The following is an 8,084-nucleotide window of genomic DNA, read 5'->3' on the forward strand; positions in this document are numbered from 1 at the left end:
TGTAAATAACTAAAAGATAACTATAATGAAGGATTATTTTTTTAAAAAAAGTTATAATCAAGAAAAGCAAAATGGCTTGAGAAAATTACATGTGCTATCATTGCATGCATCCTCATATTTTCATTTCAAAATTAATTACATACTAGTTAAATTCCCGTGACATGCACAGTTTGATCATAAATTTATAAAACATAATTTTTTTTTTTTGAAAAAGATACTTATTATATTTCATTTTGCAAATAGCTATAATTTATTTACTCTTGTGGTCAATCTACATTCCACCTTTGCACTCAAGGGCCAATCTCCTCTACTTCAAGTAGTTTTTTTTTTTTCCCCATGAAAACAATCTTACAAAGATCTTATTGATTCTTATCAAAAAATCAATAAGATTTTTCAATGGCAAAAAAATAAATAAAGATTTATTTTCTTTATTTTTTACTTTATTCTTTTCCTTAGACTTTAAACCTCCATAGTTCTCATCTAACATATCAAATTCTAATAGACATTGTTCATGTAATAGAATTGCTATATAATGAGATGATTGTATATCTAATGGAGTTGCAATATACCTAGTTTTTTAAGTGGGTTTTGTTACCCAAATAATAATAAAGGACATTAAAAATAGTTTTTACTTTTGAGAGAATATTTTATTATTGAATAATCATTTTCTTAAATTATATTTATTAGATACTATAATTCAATTTAATCAAATCGTACTAAAAATCTCATTAAATACATATATTTAAAAAGCTTATAATTATTAACTTAGCTAAGACTTATTGTGGTGTATTTAAATGTTTGAATTTGGTAAAGGGGCTTATAAAAAATAAGAGACTCTTTTATTTTTTTTAGATAAAGGTTAATAATTTGTATTTATTATAATATAGAAATATTTTTTTATTTTCAAAAAAATAAAAATGATAAACTTTAGAGATAAGCGGTAACTATAATTTTTTTTTTTTTTTTTTTTTGAACATGTATTTGAAAGTAGTGTAGTGATATATAGAAAAGTTTGGGTAGGAAAAATAAGATGAACATGAGGGGAAAGAAGGCTAAATTTTAGGAGTTCTCTTAGTTTTTAATTTTTTAAATTGGGGGTGTTTTACTTTTATTCGGATGAATTAAGAATAAAAAATGCTAAATTTTAGGGAATAAAAAGATGAACGAGAAGGGGAAAAAATCTTAAATTTTAGGAGTTCTTTTTTTTAATCCAAAATAAAATTTGTTATTTGACATTTATGATCCTATTTTTAAGAGAAGTTACCTTTCATTAATGAGAATATTTTTGAATCACATAAATGTCCAATTCAAAAAAATGAATCCTCTTATATATAGTATAGATAGATATAGATAATAAAGTATAAACTTTTGTGTCTAATCCATCTAGCAAAATAATAAAGCATGCATCTATTGAAAGACAATTTATGTACATGTAAGGTGTAATCATATTTTAGAGACCATATATTTCCAGTACATTAAAAATTAACCTTTTCAATTGACTAAGGGTGTGGGTCATGTCATGGTAACCACTTTTTTAAATTTTTGGTATCCTAAAACTTCAAAAACCTGGAATGGACATGTGTCCACCATGAAATTAAAGTCTAACCAGGGAATTAAACTTTAATTTCGGTGCTAGCATTGAATCCATACATGTCCACCATTTTCCTGGCACTATAGTACCTAAAAACGCCACTATAGCCTGTTTGGGCTATAGCGGCATTTTCTATTGTGGTGGTTACAAACGTCACTATTGTAAGACAAGGGCCTGTGCTGGTGTTCATAAAACGCCACTATAGGCCCTTTAAAAATAAAAAAAAATAAAAAATCGAATTTTTTAAAAGAGTAGCATATTCCTAGAATATTCGGTTATAAAAGTATAAAATAAAATGACCTATAGTGGTGTTTTATGAACGCCACTATAAGTCCTTTTAGACTCAAGACTTATAGTGGCATTTTTAAAACGCTACTATAAGCCCAATGTTATAACGCGGTTATTGATAAGTCTATAGCAATGTTTTTATAAAATGCCACTATAGGGTATCTATAGTGGCATTTTTCATGAACACCACTGAGAAAAACGCCACTATAGGCAGCTTTTTTTATAGTGTTGTAACATTGGAAATCTCATCTTCAATATAAAGAAGAAATGTAAAGTAAATAGAAGGTGCTTGGAAGAGTTAAAAGATCAATAAAGAGTATAGAAGAAGTGATCAAGAAAAAAATTCAGCAATATATACACAAACAATCTAAAGCTTCTAACCAAGTAATTAAACTTTAATTTCATGTGTGCTAGCATGGGATCCATACTTATCCACCGTTCTCACTATAGCAAAAACGGTATCAATAGATATCTCATCTTCAATATAAGGAGCAAATGTAATGCTCATAAAAGGTGCCTGGAAGAGATAAAGGAGTATAGAAGCTGGGATGCACGGACGCGGCAAAATGGCCGCCGCATCCACATCCAACGCGGCTTGACATGGCGATGTGCAAGGGATGCCGCTGCCTGCACATCAGTGAAGCGTCCAGTTTTTTTTTTTTTTTTTTCCATTTTTCGACTTGTATCGACTCAGGCCGACTCGCATCGATTTTTGGGCCGAATCAGTCTGTATTGGCCAAAACTGCCGATACATGCCAATATTTTAAAAAAAAAAAAAGGTGCAAAATGCACCGTTTTGGACGAAATAACAAAACCCTAACTAATCTAACCCGATTCATTCTTCTCATCTTCAGCTCTCTCTCAATCGTCTTTGTGCTCTCTGTCTCTAATCTCCGTCTCCCTTCTTTCACACTCAACCACTCAGTCACACACATAATCTCACTCTTAACTCACTCACAACCTCACTGACCCACTCTCAATCTCAAGTTCTCAACTTAACTCAAGTCTCAACTCTCAAGCTCAACCCACTCTCAAGAATCTCAACTTAGGTATCAAACTAAAGCTTTCAATCTTAGTTTTTCAATTTTTTTTTAAGTTGAAGCTGATCTGATTTTTTTAGTATGAAGCTCACCTCACCTGATCTAATTTTTTTTTTTTATATATAAGTTGTATTGTAATAAAGTTGTGACTTGGTTTTGATTTTTTATCTAGTTAATAGTTATTACTCATTGTAATTTGTGAATCTGTGAACTGTAATCTGATTTTTTTAATTTTTTATATAAGCTGTAAAGTTGTGACTTGGGTTTGATTTTTTTTATTTAATTTATGAACATCATGTTTTAGTTATTATCTACTATTACTCTTAAATTTGGCATATGTTTATATAATGTTAAAATGTATGCTTAGCAATATATTAAAAATATAAATAAAAATATTTTTAATAATTTTTTAATCGCCACACCTCGCCGCACCCGTATCCTACTTTTTCAAAAATCGTCAAGTCCCACACCCGCACCCGAATCCAGAAACGCACATGTACTTCATAAAGTGATCAAGAAAAAAAAATCAGCAATATATACACAAACATCCTCTTCAATAATATGGCAAAATCAACATCATCCACCTCAACCACTCCTTTACCAGCTACACCAAACACAAACCCATTTGCCTCAATCACTACTTCAGCAAACACGTCAAACACAAACTCATCCTCCCTACCTTTTTTCATCAATCCTCGCAACATTGTCACTGTCAAACTCAACCGTGACAATTTTTACTTTGGAAGGCACAGATCATTCCATATATGCGTGGTCAGAGAGTCTTCGGCTTCATTGATGGTACAATCACACCACCGCCACAAATGATTCCCAATCCTGACATGACATCAACCATTGATTCAATCGAAAATCCAGAATTTCTTACCTAGGTTCAACAAGATCAACTTATAATGAGCACTTTGCTGTCTTCATTGATTGAAGGAGTTCTCACTCAAGTTGTGGGCTGCACCACCTCGTGAGATCTCTGGATGGCTCTAGAATGAATGTTCACTTCGCAATCTCGAGCCCGAATCATGCAGATCCACTATCAACTTGCTACGGCAAACAAAGGTGGATCCTCTATCTCCGATTACTTTCAAAAGTTCAAGGGTTTAGTTGATACCCTTGCCGTTGCTGGACAGCCTCTCAGGGATTTTGAAATCGTTTCATATCTCCTTGCGGATTTGGGTCTCGAGTATGACCTTTTTGTTACATCTATCACCACCTGTGTCGATCCTCTCTCCATTAACGAGCTTTATGGTCATCTCCTTACACATGAGAACCGCCTTGAGCAACACCACAATGTTTCTGTAGAAGCTTTCCCTTCGGCAAATCTAGCTTCAAAATCCCAGCCAAGTCGCGACAGTGGTTTGCGAGGGTCACCTCCTTCATCTGGTGGACGAAACAACTCTGCCCCTTCTCGTGGGCATCGTGATCGTGGACGCGGTGGTCGTCCCACATCTTATCCCTCCACTGGGCCTCATCCTTCTGGGCCTTCCTCTGGAACTACTAGGCCCACATGTCAAGTATGCAACAAAATGGGTCACACGGCCCTACAATGCTATAACCGGTTCAACCATGCCTATCATGGTGAGAGCTCAAACTCCCAACTTGTTGCCTTTGTTACTGGCTCCCCATCCTTTACTAACTATAATTGGTACCCAAACACCGGAGCAACTAATCACCTCACCTCAGACTTAAGCAATCTCAACCTCCAATCTGAGAAGTATGTTGGTACTGATCAAATTCACGTTGGTAATGGGGCAGGTTTGGCCATCACCTACATTGGTTCCTCTTCCCTTCCTTCCTCTTCTAAATCATTTATTTTACAAAATGTTCTGCATGTACCTCACATCACAAAAAATTTAATTTCAGTTAGTCAATTCACCAAAGATAATGACTGTTTTCTTGAATTTCATCCAAACTTTTTTTGTATTAAGGATCGAGTTTCGGGACACATCCTCCATCGCGAGCCGAGTAAAGCTGGACTCTACTCCTTTTTCCCATCCTCTTCCAGACAACATCCACATGCTGCTTTTGTTGGAAAACGTGCATCCCTCACTACTTGGCATGGTCGCCTTGGACACCATGTCCTCCGCGTTGTTCGTCAAGTTCTTTCAAAATTTCAGCTTCCCTTTGTTGCAAATAAAACATCTGATGTATGCTTTGCTTGTCAACAGGGCAAAAGTCACCAGCTTCCTTTTACTACTACCAGATCTAGGTCTAGGTTTCCTTTGGATTTATTATTTGTTGATGTATGGGGTCCTTCCCCTATTCCTTCAATAAATGGTGCACGTTATTATGTTAGTTTTGTTGATGATTTTAGTCGTTATACATGGCTCTTTCCCATCTCTTCTAAATCTGATGTGTTTCGCATATTTTCACAATTTCATATCCATGTTGAACGATTTTTTGAGAGGAAAATTAAGGCCATTCAAACTAATTGGGGTGGTGAGTTCCAAAAGTTAAATCCTTTACTTGCAAAATTAGACATTTCTCATAGAATCTCTTGCCCTCACACTCATCAACAAAATGGATCAGTGGAAAGAAAACATTGTCATGTTGTCGAAACAAGTCTCACATTGCTGAGTCATTCCTCACTACCTCATCATTTTTGGGCTGATGTATTTGAAATAGCATGTTATTTTTAATAAATCGTTTAGCTACACCTATTTTGAACAACAGATCTCCTTTTGAACTTCTATTCCAACGGCCTACTGATTACTCATTTTTGAAAATTTTTGGGTGTGCTTGTTGGCCACTTCTACGGCCTTATAATCGTAACAAAATTCAATTTCGTTCTGCTCAATGCATTTTTCTAGGATACAGCTTTTCTCATCATGGGTACAAATGCTATCATCCTTCATCTGGCAAAATCTGTTTCTCGTAATGTGGTGTTTGATGAAAATTTATTTCCATTTGCCACTAACTCTGTTTCTGCAGCTTCCTCCCAATCATCTCCACAGGTTGCATATCTCCCTTCCTCTCTGCCTTCCATCCTTGGGTCTCCACCTGCTCCACAGTCAACTGCTACTTCATCAGTATCAAGATCTCCTCCTACACTACCATGTTCAAGTTCTTCACCCCCCCCCCCCCCCACACAACAACTGCCTCTTGCTGACTCCAATCCACAGGCTCCACCTGCACCACCACAAAATATTCATCCTATGCAAACACGATCCAAATCCAACATTTTCAAACCCAAGCACCCTTCAGATGGTACTGTCCGATATCCTTTACCTCAAGCCTTACTTACCTCTTCCTCACCCACAGATATTGAACCCACCTCCTTCACTGCTGCTTCCAAGCATGTTAAATGGCGTCAAGCCATGAATGTTGAATTTGATGCTCTCCTTCGTAATGGCACCTGGTCTCTAGTTGCTCCTTCTCCCACTATGAATATTGTGGGCTGCAAGTGGGTATTTCGTATCAAAAGAAATGTTGATGGCACTATTGACAAGTATAAAGCTCACCTCGTTGCCAAAGGATTTCACCAACAACCTGGGGTTGACTTTGGCGAAACTTACAGTCCCGTGGTGAAGCCTACTACAATTTGTACTGTTCTTTCGATAGCTATCTCCTTTGGGTGGTCTATACATCAGCTTGATGTTCAAAATATTTTTCTTCATGGCTTCCTCTCTGAAGATGTCTACATGGCTCAACCACCTGGCTTCATCCATCCATCCTATCCCCATCATATGTGCAAACTCCAGAAGGCACTTTATGGCTTGAAACAGGCCCCTAGAGCATGGTTTTCCCGCCTCAGTAACAAGCTTTTTGAGATAGGCTTCATGGGTTCTAAGTCTGACTCTTCTCTCTTCATTTACAAATCTGCCCACCTCATCATCTATGTTCTGGTTTATGTTGATGACATCATTGTCACTGGCTCTAATTTACATGCCATCCATCGTCTTATCAACTGCCTTCAATTGGATTTTGCAATCAAGGATTTGGGTCCCTTACATTTCTTTTTGGGCATTGAAGCTGTATCTGTTCCAAATGGTCTCTTCCTTACACAGCGTAGATATATCATGGATCTCTTGAGTCATAGAAAGATGACCCATGCAAAGCCTATCACCTCTCCTGTGTCCTCTGCTCATGCTCTCTCTGCCTTTCATGGTGATTCATTGCCTAATCCTACTGAGTATAGGAGTACAGTGGGTGCTTTGCAATATCTCTCTCTGACAAGACCTGCCATTTCCTTTGCAGTTAATAAGGTTTGTCAATTTATGCATCGTCCCACCAATATCCATTGGCAGGCTGTTAAGCGTATACTACGCTATCTCAAGCACACTATTTCTCATGGTCTCCATCTCACAAAGAACACATCACCCTTGTTGGAAGCCTACTCTGATGCTGACTGGGCTGGCTGCCTTGATGACAAAAAATCAACCAGTGGCTATTGTGTATTTCTTGGCTCCAATCTTATCTCATGGAGCTCTCGCAAACAGCCAACCGTGTCACGCTCAAGTACAGAATCAGAATATCGCTCCTTGGCCACCACTACTACTGAACTTCTATGGCTTCAATCTCTCTTACGGGAACTTGGCTTCTTCCTTCCTCGCCCACCAGTTCTTTGGTGTGACAAAATTGGAGCCACCTCCCTCACTGCAAATCCGGCCTTTCATGCCCGTACAAAACACATCGAAATTGACTTTCACTTTGTTCGTGACCGTGTTGCTACTCGATGTCTTGATGTACGGTATCGCTCCACTAAGGATCAAGTTGCTGACATCTTCACCAAACCGTTGACTTCTCGTCGCTTTGAGCTTCTTCGTGCCAAACTCAGCATTCATTCTACTCCGTTTCGTTTGCGGGGGCGTATTGGAACAATAGGTGCAGATAATGATCAACATTCAAGTCAGCCTTATCAGAATAACAAGATACACCACGATGAGAGATAATAGGGATAGATATTTGATTCAAAGTCAAATATATCTGCTCTAGGCAAATACTTGTACTTATCTGATCTACTAAAGTCATGTATGTCTAATGTACTATATATATTAACAATAGCAACAGAGGAAATTCATTCGGCCAAAAGCTTTCTATTATTTTATTGTTTTAATATTTTTTTCTATTCCAAAAAGTTCTTCAATTTCAATAACCAAAAGACTAGGCAGAGTATAAAGGCTATGAAAAAATTGCAACAAAATATACAATAGATT

General features: G+C 36.9%; 1 non-coding gene across 1 annotated transcript; it reads left to right on the forward strand.

Annotated features, from left to right (window-relative positions):
* The first annotated feature begins 4,058 nt into the window (after positions 1 to 4,058).
* LOC142630141 (small nucleolar RNA Z247) lies at positions 4,059 to 4,197 on the forward strand. Its single transcript, XR_012843252.1, has one exon. It is a non-coding gene; the product is annotated as a small nucleolar RNA Z247 (small nucleolar RNA).
* The last annotated feature ends 3,887 nt before the right edge of the window (positions 4,198 to 8,084 follow it).

This window comes from Castanea sativa, chromosome 3 (assembly GCF_040712315.1).
Source record: "Castanea sativa cultivar Marrone di Chiusa Pesio chromosome 3, ASM4071231v1".
NCBI classification, from domain to species: Eukaryota; Viridiplantae; Streptophyta; class Magnoliopsida; order Fagales; family Fagaceae; genus Castanea; species Castanea sativa.